The 19,314-nt window shown below is 41.6% G+C and overlaps 1 protein-coding gene and 1 long non-coding RNA gene across 2 annotated transcripts in view; one reads left to right on the top strand and one right to left on the bottom strand.

Moving 5' to 3' along the window:
• LOC128666241 (uncharacterized) overlaps positions 1-6,012 on the top strand; it is a 28,011-nt gene extending 21,999 nt beyond the window's left edge. The window contains exon 3 of the long non-coding RNA XR_008403224.1: positions 5,546-6,012. This is a non-coding gene — a long non-coding RNA (uncharacterized LOC128666241). The remainder of the gene's footprint in view (positions 1-5,545) is intronic.
• The window catches only part of EEFSEC (eukaryotic elongation factor, selenocysteine-tRNA specific), a 439,817-nt gene that overhangs the window by 392,784 nt on the left and 27,719 nt on the right, over positions 1-19,314 (bottom strand). The window lies entirely within an intron of this gene.

Here is a 19,314-nt window from a genome sequence, read left to right as displayed (position 1 = left end):
GCCCATTTGATGAATTTGGATGCCTCCCTCATCGCCAGGGAACTCTTTGTTCCCCCCTGATGATTGATGTAAGCTACAGTCGTCATGTTGTCCGACTGAAATCTGATGAATTTGGTCTCCGCTAGTTGAGGCCATGCCTGGAGCGCATTAAATATCGCTCTCAATTCCAAAATGTTTATCGGGAGAAGAGATTCTTCCCGAAACCATAGACCCTGAGCCTTCAGGGACTCCCAGACCGCGCCCCAGCCTAGGAGGCTGGCGTCAGTAGTGACAATGATCCACTCCGGTCTGCGGAAACTCATTCCCTGAGACAACCACCAGAGGAGTGAGTCTCTGGTTTTCTGGTCCATTTGAATCTGGGGAGACAAATCTGCATAATCCCCATTCCACTGTTTGAGCATGCACAGTTGCAATGGTCTTAAATGATTTCGAGCAAATGGAACCACATCCATTGCTGCGACCATGAGTCCTATTGCCTCCATGCATTGAGCTATGGAGTGTTGAGGAATGGATTGAAGAACTCGACAAATGTTCAGAAGTTTTAACTTCCTGACCTCTGTCAGAAAACATAATTTATGCTTACCTGATAAATTTATTTCTCTTGTAGTGTGTTCAGTCCACGGCTCATCCATTACTTATGGAATATATCTCTTCCTAACAGGAAGCTGCAAGAGGATCACCCAAGCAGAGCTGCTATATAGCTCCTCCCCTCACATGTCATATTCAGTCATTCGACCAAAGCAGACGAGAAAGGAGAAACCATAGGGTGCAGTGGTGACTGGAGTTTAATTAAAATTTAGATCTGCCTTAAAGACAGGGCGGGCCGTGGACTGACTACACTACAAGAGAAATAAATTTATCAGGTAAGCATAAATTATGTTTTCTCTTGTTAAGTGTAGTCAGTCCACGGGTCATCCATTACTTATGGAATACCAATACCAAAGCTAAAGTACACGGATGAAGGGAGGGACAAGGCAGGAACATTAAACAGAAGGAACCACTGCCTGAAGTACCTTTCTCCCAAAAATAGCCTCCGAAGAAGCAAAAGTGTCAAATTTGTAAAATTTTGAAAAGGTGTGAAGCGAAGACCAAGTCGCAGCCTTGCAAATCTGTTCAACAGAGGCCTCGTTTTTAAAGGCCCAGGTGGAAGCCACAGCTCTAGTAGAATGAGCTGTAATCCTTTCAGGAGGCTGCTGTCCAGCAGTCTCATAGGCTAAACGTATTATGCTACGAAGCCAAAAAGAGAGAGAGGTAGCCGAAGCCTGTTGACCTCTTCTCTGTCCAGAGTAAACGACAAACAGGGAAGAAGTTTGACGAAAATCTTTAGTTGCCTGCAAATAGAACTCCAGGGCACGGACTACGTCCAGATTATGCAAAAGTCGTTCCTTCTTTGAAGAAGGGTTAGGACACAGTGATGGAACAACAATCTCTTGATTGATATTCCTGTTAGTAACTACCTTAGGTAAGAACCCAGGTTTAGTACGCAAAACTACCTTGTCTGAATGAAAAATCAGATAAGGAGAATCACAATGTAAGGCAGATAACTCAGAGACTCTTCGAGCCGAGGAAATAGCCATCAAAAACAAAACCTTCCAGGATAACAGCTTGATATCAATGGAATGAAGGGGTTCAAATGGAACGCCTTGAAGAACATTAAGAACTAAGTTTAAGCTCCACGGCGGAGTAACAGTCTTAAACACAGGCTTAATCCTAGTTAAAGCCTGACAAAAAGCCTGAACGTCTGGAACTTCAGCCAGACGTTTGTGTAGAAGAATAGACAGAGCAGAAATCTGTCCCTTTAACGAACTAGCAGATAAGCCCTTTTCTAAACCCTCTTGTAGAAAGGACAATATCCTAGGAATCCTAACCTTACTCCATGAGTAACTCTTGGATTCGCACCAATATAAATATTTACGCCATATCTTATGGTAAATTTTTCTGGTAACAGGCTTCCTAGCCTGTATTAAGGTATCAATAACCGACTCCGAGAAGCCACGCTTTGATAGAATCAAGCGTTCAATCTCCATGCAGTCAGCCTCAGAGAAATTAGATTTGGATGGTTGAAAGGACCCTGAATTAGAAGGTCCTGTCTCAGAGGCAGAGACCCCGGTGGACAGGACGACATGTCCACTAGGTCTGCATACCAGGTCCTGCGTGGCCACGCAGGCGCTATCAGAATCACCGAAGCTCTCTCCTGTTTGATCTTGGCAATCAAACGAGGAAGCATCGGGAATGGTGGAAACACATAAGCCATGTTGAAGACCCAAGGGGCTGTCAGAGCATCTATCAGCACAGCTCCCGGGTCCCTGGACCTGGATCCGTAACAAGGAAGCTTGGCGTTCTGGCGAGACGCCATGAGATCCAGATCTGGTTTGCCCCAACGATGAATCAGTTGAGCAAAGACCTCCGGATGAAGTTCCCACCCCCCGGATGAAAAGTCTGGCGACTTAGAAAATCCGCCTCCCAGTTCTCCACGCCTGGGATGTAAATCGCTGACAGGTGGCAAGAGTGAGACTCTGCCCAGCGAATTATCTTTGAGACTTCCAACATCGCTAGGGAACTTCTGGTTCCCCCTTGATGGTTGATGTAAGCCACAGTCGTGATGTTGTCCGACTGAAATCTGATGAACCTCAGAGTTGCTAACTGAGGCCAAGCTAGGAGAGCATTGAATATTGCTCTTAATTCCAGAATATTCCAGAAGATGCTACTTGTTCAGAGCGGCAAAGAGAATGACTGGGGGGCGGAGCCAGAGGGGGGAGCTATATGGACAGCTCTGCTGTGTGCTCTCTTTGCCACTTCCTGTAGGGAATGAGAATATCCCACAAGTAAGGATGAAGCCGTGGACCGGATACACCAATGTAGGAGAAACTGAGAATTTGCATATCTAATTTGCATATCTTACCCACAATTCTCTAGGCAAGCGGGGATACTTGCCTAGATGTGCTAAGTTCCTATGCAAATATTTACATTGATTTAATTTTGAGACATGGAGGATTTTAATTTCAGTTTTTTATCTCCCCCCATAATTTTAATGAATTTTATATATATATATATATATATATGTATATATATATATATATATATATATATGTGTGTGTGTATGTATATATGTGCAAGCGTGTATATGTGTTTGAGTGTGTGTGTATATGTGTTTGGGTGTGTGTATATGTGTTTAATAATATATATATATATATATATATATATATATATATATATATATATGTGCGAGTGTGTTTATATGTGTGAGTGTATATGTGTGTGTATATGTGTGTTTGTATATGTAAGTGTGTGCACGCGCATGTGTGTGCTCAAGTGTGACCTCGCTGCCCACCATAAAATACTATACAAGTAATAGCGCAGTAATAAAATACTATACAAGCAATAGCGCAGTAATGAATACTATACAAGCAATAGTGCAGTAATAAATACTATAAAGCAACAGTGCAGTAATAAATACTATACAAGTTATAGTGCAGTAATAAATACTAGAGAAGTAATAGTGCAGTAATAAATACTATACAAGTAATAGCTCAGTAATAAATACTATACAAGTAATAGCGCAGTAATAAATACTATACAAGTAATAGCACAGTAATAAAAACTATACAAGTTATAGGTCATTAATAAATAATATACAAGTAATAGCTCAGTAATAAATACTATAGAAGTACTAGCGCAGTAATAAATACTATACAAGTTATAGCGCAGTAATAAATACTATACAAGTAATAGCTCAGTAATAAATACTATACAAGTAATAGCTCAGTAATAAATACTATACAAGCAATAGTGCATTTCATTTTGAATTATAAGCATGTTTGCAATATTCTTCCTTTAGCAAAATTGCCTGTTCTGCAGCATACGCACATATCCTATGAGGGCCTGTGCACAAAACACCTTCTCAGAGAGCTGGCAGTAGCAGGTATCTCTTCTGAAGACGTCACTTGTGCCATACGCGCTACTGCTGACTCTCTGGCAAGGTGTTTTGTTTGAATAATGGTGCACGGCCCTTACTAGAAGCATTTTTGCTAATGGGAGTATATTGCAAAAATGCAATTCAAAATGAAATGCACCCACAAACATTTATTTTTTTAACTTTCTACCCCTTTAAACCTCAGGGGTTTATTGTCCCTTTAAATGTGTATCAGAGTTTACCTTTTCAAGCACAATCACATTTATAGAGGGGGACACTCAGCTCTGCAGTCAAAAGGGATAAATGAATATAATGCTAAAATAACAGAGGGCTTTAGTGCTGCTCAGCTGTGTCAGAGCCTTTACACAATCATCTCAATGTTACAATAACTATCTCCAGAGCCTTGTCTTCTGCCTGACCCCACAAGATTAAGATTTTAAAATAACTATAACTTCACCGCAAAACTCCGGCAGTAATCCCATTCCTAAACCGGCCCTGTCCTGAACTCTACTAATGAGGTTGAACACGCATTGATGTTGGGGCACTGTTTGCTTTGCTTCTCTTTATTTCATCACTGAGTTCCATACATACCCACATATGCTTAGTGCTCTCATTCCCCTAATCTTGTCCCCCTATAGCTCCTACACAAGCTCACATCTCAGCCTGCTGCTTTACCAAAGTGGAAACAGATATTTGTGGTGAACTTTGTGCTGAAACCATTAGCAGAGAAAAGAATCTCAGTTAATGCAAATTATACTTTTTTTTTTTTAGCTTTTATTTTGCCATTTCCCCGAAAAGGAAGCAGTTAAATGATGCAGTGAGTGGCTAAACTATAATGGCATTTATATTAAACAGGATGGTTTTAAATAGATTCATTTTATTTTATTGTTCAAACACAAGGATGAAATGGAGAATGGAAAATTGAAAACGGGGATACTTGATCCCAACAGAAAGTTTTGTTGTGTGTTTTTTATAACTTGCCAGGAATATTTATTTATTTATTTATATTTTTAAAGCATCAATAAACACAGTAGAATAGCATAATCAGTAGAATAGCATAATCAATAAATACATAATAAAAAGACAATGCAAAACCACTTAGTTTGAATTTCAAATGAGCAATTTTTTTTCTGACAAATATCAGTCACATTTTCCTTCCGAATACATCATGTGACAGCCATCAACCAATCACAAAATGCAGCATATACTTATATCCTGTGAATCCTGCACATGCTCAGTAGGAGCTGGTGTCTCAGAAAGTGTTCATATAAAAAGATTGTGCACATTTAGATAATGGAAGTGAAATGGAAAGTTGATTAAAATTGTGTCATGAAAGTTTAATTTTGACTTGACTGTCCTTTTAAAACAAAAACATAAAAATGTGTGTCATAATTTTACTCTAAGCCCTGTTCCTTTATCAGGCAACTGGGGACTCTCATAAAATACAGGGCAGATGATAAGGGCCAGCACAGAGTATTAGATCCCTTTATAAAGGTTTCACTTTATTAGGTCCATTTAAATCACAATAAATTGCTGCTGCCTTGAGCATGATAGTTGGATTACTTTTGTGTAAGAGCTGCACTTTAGCCATGTGAAGTTAACTACTAAACTTAAACAAAATGTCATTAATAGGGGTGCGGAGCCAACCACCGAGAAGAGCAGACGTGTATGAGCTGAGCTCCTGCTTAATGAACTAAAAAGATGGAAACACTTTAATATTGCAAGCCCTGACTCTCTTTATTAAGGTCCACTATCTCTCATACATTTATAGGGGAGAGTGAGAACAGAGGAAAACCTATTTGGAGGATGTTTGCAAAGCTATTGCATCTCAATGTCGCCACGCGGTAAGCACTGAAGTTCTATCTCCCGAGCCATCCTTCTTCAGCAATTAATGACTACGGAGGATCTAACTGACCACGCTTTGTCCTTTCTTGGATCTCTGGGGGAAAAATCTACGGGTTGTGGGTTCCATACACTTGTGGTGTAATATTACAAAATGTCTCCTTTAGAGATCCCTTCCAGATTCATGGAGACACTGAGAGGTCTACTCGACAGACACCATGCTGACCTGGAAAATTTGCTATATAAAGCTCCCAAGTGCGGCAGTACTTACTCGCTCCTCCACTGTACCCACCCTGAACCTGAAATTATGGAGGGTAGGGCATGTGACGCTTTGGGGCCCCGGCGCTCACTGCCTATCTCCGGTACAGCTATGGAGGATACAAAGCCCAAAGAGTGCTCTGCAGCGGGAGGATGCATTGGCTAAGAGTATAGAATGGAATGAAGAGAGATACGTTACTCAGCCCCAAATACGAAGTGATAATACCACAAGTTCAGTTTTATTACAGCCCCAGGAAATTGTGAATTATATCCCCAAAGAGACCCCAGTGCGAAACTATATTTGGAAGGATGGCAATATGCGGCAGCAAATCTTGAACTCCTTTTCAGCTTTTCTACAGACACGACACTACGCCTGGAAGGAGAGTAATATGCGGAAGCAAACCCTGAACTCCTCTCCAGCTTTTCTGCAGCCCCATACATTTCCCCACATTGTTGCTTGATTCCTCACTTGGGACCCTGGTGGTTTGTTACTGTGGGAAATAGGTGGACTGTGGTCCGGCCATCTGAACTCTACTTTGGACGCATCTAGGAACTGCCGGTCTTTGCTGCAGATTAATATGGAGCTTTTGGCGCAGTGTCATTAGATAGAGGCTCAGACCATTACTAAACCTGCTCGCGGTGACAGTATGCACGGCATTGACAGATTATACTAAGTGTGTGTCTGTTTCTAACGGACAAAATCTTCTCAGTCTGGCTGGCTCAACATGATGATTTGCAGACCTGAGGCTTTCCTGATCAGTTGTGTCACAATATGGGAATGATTTTGAGCGGAATAGTTATTGTATATTTGTTTTCAGTTCCCAGTTTATTTCATGGTTCTATGACATACACCTATACACATGACTTTCTGGTGATGTATTTTTGAACAGAACACACTAAGGCTTGTTGGTCCTACATTCTAATTGATCTATTATGCTAATTGTTTAATACTACCTAACCTTTTGGTGACTAATCGTACTGGCATACAAAGATGGACTCATTCAGGAGTCTGTTATGTCCTTTTGTTTCATTTATAAGTTTGAAAGCTTGGGATTGATATAGTCATTGTATACTTTCACACATATAGTCACATGGTGTTATAGCTATGTGTTAAAGCAGCCAAATACCTTATCTTTAGACTGTTTCCAATTCCTGTTGACACTTATACCCACTATAGTAACCTACATAGGCCGTATATTCATAGAGCCCAGTCTAACATTTAATATCCATAATGCCACACTTATTAGCATGAAAGGGCAGTTATTATTCTACTTTGGTACAATTAGTCAAACTCAGAGCCCAGCCTTAAAACCGGGGCAATTCTATAGCTCTTGTCTACTGGTCCTGTGTGACGGCACTACCGGCGGCCAAGGTGGTGTTCCATACATGACATACTCAATTGCATTTTAGTATAGGAGGTTGGCCTTAAAGGTTACTATACAATGGCTATGCTGGGCCTCATATATATTCACATATATATTCATTTATATATTCAGTTAAATAACGGCACCACAGTTCGTTTTTCAGACCCGCAGCTGCTAAAATGGGGTGTGCAGTCTCACACCAAAATGCCCGTTAGGTGCCTAGCGCAGGCTGGACCTGCTAGAGTCCTACTATCTCCTTGCCTATGATACCCCCCGTGACTCACGTTAACCATATCAATTGGTGCAGTTTAGTCTCTGGACTCCTCTAAATTGGGTGTAGCTACAGTCCAGAATACAACTAGCTAACTATTCTATATAACAGCTGACAGTTTATGTACTCATGAGTCTTCCCATATAGACTATCAAACTTGAATTACCACCTCCCCCCCCCCCCCCTTTACGTAATGTGCCTCCTATATTAGGATGATTAAATAAGCGGTTTCTCTAACCTATACCGCACCCAAACTCTTTATAAGTATGCCCTGCTACATAACTGAATATAATGTTTATTCTCCTTTCCTAGTCTAGCAGGATAGCTTGATTGTATCACATTCACCTTTTATATTATTAACAGTTTTTTACTGTAGACTTTGAATCTATCGCAACGTACTTATATCTTCTCCCATATTATCTTTGCACAGACAAAGAACTCCTCCTCTATAGTATTTAAAACATTGCAGGGTCCATGAGTGACCTTCTCTGCTATTGGAGGAAATTTCATTTACTATAAAAAGAGGTTCTACCTTTATACTGTACTTTTATATTTCTGCTATTCCATGGTCTTTTTTAATGTTAAGTATTGTTATTGTCTCCGTGTGAGAATATTTGGCAAACTGTCATTCCTACTTTGATGTACATGAACACATTATTGTACCTGTAGAAAACCTCAATAATAAAAAATATAAAAAAAAACAAAAAAAACAAAATGTCTTTAATAAAAATAAAAAAACACAAGATGTCTGTTAAGTTGGGTGCTACCTAAGTATGCAGTTGGTTGTGACACAGGCGTTATTGCGACATTTTTACTACACAAAGTGTCCGTGTCATGTTGGTGCTTCGGGTTCTTCACGCATACGTACATTTTCCCGTGTCGGTTTAGGCTGATACCTGGTTGCTGTAGTATTCTATTGGGTGTGTGAACTTGTGCTTGATTCCTGATTAACAACCTCTTTTGCTTGAGCTTTGATGACTTCTCGGATTGTCTTTTGCTGACAGAGCATGTCCGACCTTTGCCTGGACTCTAAGCCTTCAGATTGGACTTCTGTACCTCCCTCACCAGACTGCTGCCAGCCTCTGATTGCACAACTCTTCTTTTAGATACAGTCTCTCCAGTAGCCCTGCTAGTTGCCACTTCCCCGTCTCAGATACCTTCTGCTAAAGTCTTCAGGTGAGCCACTTCTATCTGTTACTGTGCTATAGGTCACGCTCTGGGTCGTGGTTCTAATGGACTACTCACTGGGTCCCTTCCTTGATAGACATTTGCATTTAACCTTATATTAAAAGAGGTTGATAAACAGGAATCAAACACAAATTCAGACCCCCATAGACTACAGCAAACAGACTCCAGCCCACGTGGTACTCAAGAATAAAAAGAGACACTGACGTAGAAAAATCTACCTGAATGGGAATAACCTGACACATGAAAATGATACATGATGCTATAACACTGGTGTCAAAACGACAAACTACACTGAACCAAATGTTTTTCTTTCATGATTAAGCTAGAGCAGCAAATTTAAAAGGCCAGTAAACCTAGCAAATAATGTTATATAATTCTGCACATAGTGCAGAATTATATAACATTAGCTTAGCGCCAGATTTCTAAAGTGAACGGTTAAAGGGATACTAACCCCTCATTTTTTCTTTCATGATTCAGATAGAGAATGCAATTTTAAACAACTTTCTAATTTAATCCTATTATCAATTTTTCTTTGTTCTCATGTTATCTTGATTTGAAAAAGCAGTAATAAAAGGTTAGGAGCCGGCCCATTTTTTAGTTCAGCACCTTGGTAGAGCTTGCTGATTGGTTTGCTACATTTAGCCACAAATCAGCAAGTGCTACCCATGTGCTGAACAAAAAATGGTCTGGCTCTAAAGCTTACAGTACTGCTTTTTCAAATCAAGATAGCATGAGAACAAAGAAAAATTGATAATAGGAGTAAATTAGAAAGGTGCTTAAAATCTCATGCTCTATCTGAATCATGAAATAAAAAATGTGGGTTTAGTATCCCTTTAAATAGATATTTTGCAAAGAAAACAGAACGCCGCTCGTGGCTCTACTGAGTGGGTCGGTTTTCTTCTCCTAAGCGCATCTGAGCACGCTGTCTAATCACAGCCGGCCTGATCGCGCTATTAAATTCAATGTAGCTCGCTCCCACTACCAGACCAGAGCGGGAGTGAGCTACATTGAGTTTAATAGTGAGATCGGGCACGCTGTGACTAGACAGCGTGGCCGCAATGCGCTTTGGAGAAGAAAACAGACCCACTCAGAAGAGCCATGAGCGGTGTTCTGTTTTCTTTGCGAGATATCTATTTAACCCTTCACTTTAGAAATTTGGTGCTAAGCTAAACTTCTGCACTATGTGCAGAATTATATAACATTATTTGCTAGGTTTACTGGCCCTTTAAGCAACTTTCTAATTTACTCCTATTATCAATTTTTCTTCGTTCTCTTGGTATCTTGATTTGAAAAAGCAGGAATGTAAGCTTACGAGTCGGCCCATCTTTGGTTCTGCACCTGGGTACAGCTTGATGATTGGTGGCTAAAACCCAATCAGCAAGAGCTATCCAGGGTTCAGAACCAAAAATGGCCAGGCTCGTAAGCTTACATTCATGCTTTTTCAAATAAAGATACAAAAAGAACGAAGAAAATTGATAATAGGAGTAAATTAGAAAGTTGCTTAAAATTGCTGCTCTATCTGAATCATGAGAGAAAAAAAATTGGGTTCAGTGTCCCTTTAACAAGCAGTAATCCCAGGTACAGTATTTAGCAGACAACTTCAGCCTCTACATGTGCCTAATGCCCCCTGTGCCCTTGGTATCTCAGTGTTCTCCACAGAAAATGTTGCCAGCCAGGTGACATTATGAAGAAGTGCTCAACTTCTGCCACAGGCTGTGAGAATACCTGAGCTCCAAGATGGCCGCCCCAGTACAAAGAGGCGGAGCTTTAGTATCTGGCACCTTTAAGCTATTAATACAGGAGAACAGATTTGTAAAGAGCTGCAGGAACAATTTGAAATGCAACAACATGTTGAGTATTTACTATTCTTTTGTAGTTGTGCACAGCAGTTTAATGTCCCTTTAAATAAAGAAAACTTTGCCATTTACTTTCATTGTTCACTTTTTTTGCCCCTTTACCTGTAGTTCAACTCTGAAAATTGTTAGGATCATGAGAAGTGCTGACACCAGAATTCACAAGCGTGACCCTGCTACATAGCTGTTCCTAACAGGCCTCTGCAGAGGTAGTAAGATAAGATATCACAAAACTATGCTGTTTTTGCAAGCAAAACAACTTAGGCTAGCCCACAACTACTGCTGTAACATGTCCTGATGGCTGTTCCAAATAACGCGAGTGGTGGGAAGAGTTTGGATACTGCTGTTTTTACACTTGGCTGGTACATTCATTTATTGCAAAATTACGGGGAAATGGTTTTTATATCTCTTTAAATACAGCCATACAAAGCTGCACTGAATCATAATGCCTGATCATTGTCAACCATAACTAACAAGCTACATATACTGCCACTTGCCTGCACGCTGGGGCATTTGTAGAAGACACACAAGTTAAAAATAAAATGTCATCAGATTAGAAGGAACTAATGTGTTTATTGTTCAAGTTTTGCAACAATCTTCCACATTTAGATACATAGCGAGTGCAATATTTGTACAGAGACGTAACGCTACAAAATGTACTATAGCTAATCTGCAGAAAGAACTCTTGGCCCCACTCACAAGGAGATGTTTATCAGTTGCTAAGCAACGGTGTGCTTAACTTCATTCATTTTGGATTTAACATTTTTCCTGGAAGACTAAAGATGACCACACAAACTTAAAGGGACATCAAACCCAAAGAAATATTTTTGGGATTCAGAATCAGATAGAGAACACAATTTACTTCTATTATCGTTAGACTTTGCTTAGTTTTGATGGTATTTTTTGTTGAAGATGCCTAGGTAGGTGTCTGGGGTACTATATAGCAGGAAATAGTGTAATAGATAACATTCTTGCAAAACCGCTGCCATATAGTGCTCCAGACACATGCACGCTCCTGAGCTTAAATCCCTGCTTTTCAACAAAAGATACCAAGAGCACAAAATAAAATTTGATAACGGAAGTAAATTAGAAAGTTGTTTAAAATGGCATGCTCTATCTGAATCGTGAAAAACTAATTTGTGTTTCAAGTCCCTTTTTTTCTTTTTTTCTTTAAAAGGGATGGGACAGTCAAAATTAGCTTTATTCTCTTGGTATCCTTTGTTGAAAAGCATGCCTAGTTAGGCTCAGCAGCAGCAATGCACTACTGGGAGGTATCTGGGATTTATTTGTTATCATTTATTTGTATAGCGCCGCCAAATTCCGTAGCGCTGGGTACAATGATAGGGGTATACAATGACAAAGATTTGTGATAAAAAAATTTTTTAAAAAAAATCTAGCAAAGGAGGAAGAGGGCCCTGCCTCGGAGAGCTCACAGTCTACAGGTTTAGGGTGCAGGGGCATAAGGTTGGGGTAGCTTGTCACATCGGTTGTATTTGCAGCAGTGAGTCAGGCAGTTTATGTATTAGCTTGGTTAGGTTGAGAGATGGAAAACCTCTCTGAATAGGTGGGATTCAAGGAGCGTCTGAAGCTATACAAGGTTGGAGACAGTCTTATGGAGCAGGGTAGAGAGTTCCAGAGGACAGGAGCAGCACGTGCAAAGTCTTGGAGGCAAGAGTGGGATGTAGAGATAACAGAGAGTGTAGAGACGTAGGTCAGAGGTTGATCGAAGAGGACAGGATGAGGAATATTTCACGATGAGAGAGGAAATATAGTTGGGAGTTAGACTGTAGAGTGCTTTGTAGGTTAGGGCTAATACTTTAAATTGTATTCTGGAGTGTATGGGGAGCCAGTGTAGAGACTGGCAGAGCGGAGCAGCTGATGTAGATCGGCGACTTAGGTGGATGAGTCTAGCAGAAGCATTCATAATAGATTGGAGGGAGGAGAGGCAGTGTTTTGGAAGGCCATTTAGGAGTAGATTGCAATAATCAATGCGTGACAAAATGAGGGAATGAATAAGTATTTTTGTAGTTTTTTGAGAAAGGAAGGGACAAATTCTGGAAAAGATGCGTAGGTGTGAATGGCAGAATTTGGTAAGTGCTTGTATATCTGGGTTGAATGTGAGCTCTGAGCCTAGTTTGACCCCAAGACAGCAGACCTGGGGTGAGGTATTGAGAGTAGAGTCTCCAACCATCAGAGAAATGTCAGGTGTTGGATGTTTTGAAGAGGGGGGGGAATAAGAAGCAGCCCAGTTTTGGACAGATTGAGTTGGAGGTAGTGTGAAGACATCCAACAGTAAATTGCTGAGAGGCAGTTGGAAATATGGTTGAGTAAAGAGGGAGAGATATCAGGAGAGGAAAGATAGATTTGGGTATCATCAGCATATAAGGGGTACTGGAATCCAAAAGAGGCTATAAGCTTTCCAAGAGAGGATGTATAGAGAGAGAAAAGCAAGGGGCCCAAGACAGAGCCTTGCGGTACCCCAACTGAGAGAGGCATAGGATCACAAGATATGTTGTTAAAGGAAACTGAAAAAGAGCGGTTTGAGAGATATGAGGCAAACCAGGAAAGGGCTGTGTCTCGGATGCCAAATGAATGTTTTATTTTTAGGAGGAGAGGATAGTCCACAGTGTCAAAAGCAGCGGATAGGTCAAGAATAATTAGGAGTAGTGGCCTTTTGCTTTAGCTGATAACAGGTCATTTGTTACTTTAGCAAGAGTAGATTCTGTTGAGTGTTTAGGGCGGAAACCAGATTGTAGTGGATCAAGTAAGGAATTAGTAACTTGTGAGAAATTGAGTTAGCCGATTATAGACCAGTCGTTCCAATAATTTTGAAGCAAAGGGAAGTAAGGAGACCGGTGGATAGTTAGAAGACTTGGAGTGGTCAAGCAAGGGCATTTTTAGGATTGGTATGATTGACGCATGCTTGAATGTATCCGGAAATGTGCCAGTGGTAAGAGATTGGTTTAAGTGATGAGCTAGGGTAGGGGTTAGTGAAGCAGAGAGAGAGGGAATAAGTTGTGAAGGAATAATGTCAAGTGGTCAGGTTGTGAGATGAGCCAAGGATAGGAGTACAGAGACTTCTTCCTCTGTTACAGGAGTAAGTAGCATAGAGTTTTGTTAATAGAAGGGGTCGATAGGATTGCTGTGTATGAAGGATGTGAGGTGCAGATATCTTTTCTAATGGTGTCAATTTTATTTTTGAAGTGATAAGCAATAATCTGAGCAGTGAGGTTGGTAGTTGGCCGGGGTGCAGGCGGACGTAGAAGGGAGTTAAAGGTTGAGAACAGCTTTCTGGGGTTGGATGCATGAGAGGAGAAAACAGAATTTATGCTTACCTGATAAATTACTTTCTCCAACGGTGTGTCCGGTCCACGGCGTCATCCTTACTTGTGGGATATTCTCTTCCCCAACAGGAAATGGCAAAGAGCCCAGCAAAGCTGGTCACATGATCCCTCCTAGGCTCCGCCTACCAAAGTAATTCGACCGACGTACAGGAGGAAATATGCATAGGAGAAACCATATGGTACCGTGGTGACTGTAGTTAGAGAAAATAATTCATCAGACCTGATTAAAAAAAACAGGGCGGGCCGTGGACCGGACACACCGTTGGAGAAAGTAATTTATCAGGTAAGCATAAATTCTGTTTTCTCCAACATAGGTGTGTCCGGTCCACGGCGTCATCCTTACTTGTGGGAACCAATACCAAAGCTTTAGGACACGGATGAAGGGAGGGAGCAAATCAGGTCACCTAAATGGAAGGCACCACGGCTTGCAAAACCTTTCTCCCAAAAATAGCCTCTGAAGAAGCAAAAGTATCAAATTTGTAAAATTTGGCAAAAGTGTGCAGTGAAGACCAAGTCGCTGCCTTACATATCTGGTCAACAGAAGCCTCGTTCTTGAAGGCCCATGTGGAAGCCACAGCCCTAGTGGAATGAGCTGTGATTCTTTCAGGAGGCTGCCGTCCGGCAGTCTCATAAGCCAATTGGATAATGCTTTTAAGCCAAAAAGAAAGAGAGGTAGAAGTTGCTTTTTGACCTCTCCTTTTACCAGAATAAACAACAAACAAAGAAGATGTTTGCCTGAAATCTTTAGTGGCCTCTAAATAGAATTTTAGAGCACGGACTACGTCCAAATTGTGTAACAAACGTTCCTTCTTTGAAACTGGATTCGGACACAAAGAAGGTACAACTATCTCCTGGTTAATATTTTTGTTGGAAACCACTTTCGGAAGAAAACCAGGCTTAGTACGCAAAACCACCTTATCTGCATGGAACACCAGATAGGGCGGAGAACACTGCTGAGCAGATAACTCAGAAACTCTTCTAGCAGAAGAAATAGCAACCAAAAACAAAACTTTCCAAGATAATAACTTAATATCTACGGAATGTAAGGGTTCAAACGGAACCCCTTGAAGAACTGAAAGAACTAGATTAAGACTCCAGGGTGGAGTCAAAGGTCTGTAAACAGGCTTGATTCTAACCAGAGCCTGAACAAACGCTTGAACGTCTGGCACAGCTGCCAGCCTTTTGTGAAGTAAAACAGATAAAGCAGAGATCTGTCCCTTCAGAGAACTTGCAGATAATCCTTTCTCCAAACCTTCTTGTAGAAAGGATAGAATCTTAGGAATTTTTATCTTGTTCCATGGGAATCCTTTAGATTCACACCAACAGATATATTTTTTCCATATCTTATGGTAAATTTTTCTAGTTACAGGCTTTCTAGCCTGAATCAGAGTATCTATTACAGAATCTGAAAACCCACGCTTTGATAAAATCAAGCGTTCAATCTCCAAGCAGTCAGTTGGAGGGAAACCAGATTCGGATGTACGAATGGACCTTGAACAAGAAGGTCCTGTCTCAAAGGTAGCTTCCATGGTGGAGCCGATGACATATTCACCAGGTCTGCATACCAAGTCCTGCGTGGCCACGCAGGAGCTATCAAGATCACCGAAGCCCTCTCCTGATTGATCCTGGCTACCAGCCTGGGAATGAGAGGAAACGGTGGGAATACATAAGCTAGGTTGAAGGTCCAAGGTGCTACTAGTGCATCTACTAGAGTCGCCTTGGGATCCCTGGATCTGGACCCGTAACAAGGAACCTTGAAGTTCTGACGAGAGGCCATCAGATCCATGTCTGGAATGCCCCATAATCGAGTTATTTGGGCAAAGATTTCCGGATGGAGTTCCCACTCCCCCGGATGGAATGTCTGACGACTCAGAAAATCCGCTTCCCAATTTTCCACTCCTGGGATGTGGATTGCAGACAAGTGGCAGGAGTGATCCTCCGCCCATTGAATTATCTTGGTCACTTCCTCCATCGCCAGGGAACTCCTTGTTCCCCCCTGATGGTTGATATATGCAACTGTCGTCATGTTGTCTGATTGAAACCTTATGAATTTGGCTTTTGCTAGATGAGGCCAAGCTTTGAGAGCATTGAATATCGCTCTCAGTTCCAGAATGTTTATCGGGAGAAGAGATTCTTCCCGAGACCATAGACCCTGAGCTTTCAGGGGTTCCCAGACCGCGCCCCAGCCCACTAGACTGGCGTCGGTCGTGACAATGACCCACTCTGGTCTGCGGAAGCTCATTCCCTGTGACAGGTTGTCCAGGATCAGCCACCAACGGAGTGAATCTCTGGTCCTTTGATCTACTTGAATCGTCGGAGACAAGTCTGTATAATCCCCATTCCACTGTCTGAGCATGCACAGTTGTAATGGTCTTAGATGAATTTGTGCAAAAGGTACTATGTCCATTGCTGCAACCATCAATCCTATTACTTCCATGCACTGCGCTATGGAAGGACGAAGAACAGAATGAAGTACTTGACAAGAGCTTAGAAGTTTTGATTTTCTGACCTCTGTCAGAAAAATCCTCATTTCTAAGGAGTCTATTATTGTTCCCAAGAAGGGAACTCTTGTTGACGGGGACAGAGAACTTTTTTCTATGTTCACTTTCCATCCGTGAGATCTGAGAAAGGCTAGGACGATGTCCGTATGAGCCTTTGCTTTTGACAGAGACGACGCTTGAATCAGGATGTCGTCCAAGTACGGTACTACTGCAATGCCCCTTGGTCTTAGAACCGCTAGAAGGGACCCTAGTACCTTTGTGAAAATTCTCGGAGCAGTGGCTAATCCGAATGGAAGTGCCACAAACTGGTAATGCTTGTCCAGAAAAGCGAACCTTAGGAACTGATGATGTTCCTTGTGGATAGGAATATGTAGGTACGCATCCTTTAAATCCACCGTGGTCATAAATTGACCTTCCTGGATGGTAGGAAGGATCGTTCGAATGGTTTCCATTTTGAACGATGGAACCCTGAGAAATTTGTTTAGGATCTTGAGATCTAAAATTGGTCTGAATGTTCCCTCTTTTTTGGGAACTATGAACAGGTTGGAGTAAAACCCCATCCCTTGTTCTCCTATAGGAACTGGATGAATTACTCCCATCTTTAACAGGTCTTCTACACAATGTAAGAATGCCTGTCTTTTTATTTGGTTTGAAGATAATTGAGACCTGTGGAACCTTCCCCTTGGGGGTAGTTCCTTGAATTCCAGGAGATAACCCTGAGAAACTATTTCTAGTGCCCAAGGATCCTGAACATCTCTTGCCCAGGCCTGAGCAAAGAGAGAAAGTCTGCCCCCCACCAGATCCGGTCCCGGATCGGGGGCCATCCCTTCATGCTGTTTTGGTAGCAGTGGCAGGCTTCTTGGCCTGCTTACCCTTGTTCCAGCCTTGCATCGGTCTCCAGGCTGGTTTGGGTTGAGAAGTATTACCCTCTTGCTTAGAGGATGTAGAATTAGAGGCTGGTCCGTTTCTGCGAAAGGGACGAAAATTAGGCTTATTTTTAGCCTTAAAAGACCTATCCTGAGGAAGGGCGTGGCCCTTTCCCCCGGTGATGTCTGAAATAATCTCTTTCAAATCAGGACCAAACAGTGTTTTACCCTTGAAAGGGATGTTAAGCAATTTTGTCTTGGAAGACACATCCGCTGACCAAGACTTTAGCCAAAGCGCTCTGCGCGCCACGATAGCAAACCCTGAATTCTTCGCCGCTAATCTAGCTAATTGCAAAGCGGCATCTAAAATAAAAGAGTTAGCCAATTTAAGTGCTTGAACTCTGTCCATAACCTCCTCATACGAAGATTCTTTATTGAGCGACTTTTCTAGTTCTTCGAACCAGAAACACGCTGCCGTAGTGACAGGAACAATGCATGAAATTGGTTGTAGAAGGTAACCTTGCTGAACAAACATCTTTTTAAGCAAACCCTCTAATTTTTTATCCATAGGATCTTTGAAAGCACAACTATCTTCTATGGGAATAGTAGTGCGTTTGTTTAGAGTAGATACCGCCCCCTCGACCTTGGGGACTGTCTGCCATAAGTCCTTTCTGGGGTCGACTATAGGAAATAATTTCTTAAATATAGGGGGAGGAACAAAAGGTATGCCGGGCCTTTCCCACTCCTTATTTACTATGTCCGCCACCCGCTTGGGTATAGGAAAAGCATCGGGGGGCACCGGAACCTCTAGGAACTTGTCCATCTTACATAATTTCTCTGGAATGACCAAATTGTCACAATCATCCAGAGTAGATAATACCTCCTTAAGCAGTGCGCGGAGATGTTCTAATTTAAATTTAAATGTTACAACATCAGGTTCAGCTTGTTGAGAAATTTTTCCTGAATCTGAAATTTCTCCCTCAGACAAAACCTCCCTCCTAGCCCCTTCAGATTGGTGTGAGGGTATGTCAGAACCGTTATCATCAGCGTCCTCTTGCTCTTCAGTGTTTAAAACAGAGCAATCGCGCTTTCTCTGATAAGTAGGCATTTTAGATAAAATGTTTGCAATAGAATTATCCATAACAGCCGTTAATTGTTGCATGGTAATAAGTATTGGCGCACTAGATGCACTAGGGGCCTCTTGTGTGGGCAAAACTGGTGTAGACACAGAAGGGGATGATGCAGTACCATGCTTACTCCCCTCATTTGAGGAATCATCTTGGGCAATATTATTATCTGTGGCATCATTGTCCCTACTTTGTTTGGACACTATGTCCCAATTATCACATCTATTTAAATGGGGAGAAACCTTGGCTTTCATACATATAGAACATCGCTTATCTGATGGTTCAGACATGTTAAACAGGCTTAAACTTGTCAACAAAGCACAAAAAAACGTTTTAAAATAAAACCGTTACTGTCACTTTAAATTTTAAACAGAACACACTTTATTACTGAATATGCGAAAAAGCATGAAGGAATTGTTCAAAATTCACCAAAATGTCACCACAGTGTCTTAAAGCCTTAAAAGTATTGCACACCAAATTTGAAAGCTTTAACCCTTAAAATAACGGAACCGGAGCCGTTTTTACATTTAACCCCTATACAGTCCCAGGGATATCTGCTTTGCCGAGACCCAACCAAGCCCAGAGGGGAATACGATACCAAATGACGCCTTCTATAAATTTTTTCAGTGGTTCTTAGCTCCTCACACATGCATCTGCATGCCTTGCTTTCCAAAAACAACTGCGCATTAGTGGCGCGAAAATGAGGCTCTGCCTATGACTAGAAAAGGCCCCCATCTGAAAAAGGTGTCCATACAGTGCCTGCCGTTTTTTAACAACAATCCCCAAG

This window comes from Bombina bombina, chromosome 7 (assembly GCF_027579735.1).
Source record: "Bombina bombina isolate aBomBom1 chromosome 7, aBomBom1.pri, whole genome shotgun sequence".
NCBI lineage: Eukaryota > Metazoa > Chordata > Amphibia > Anura > Bombinatoridae > Bombina > Bombina bombina.
The sequence above is the reverse complement of the archived record's forward strand: the minus strand, read 5'-3'. Positions and strand labels throughout refer to the sequence as shown.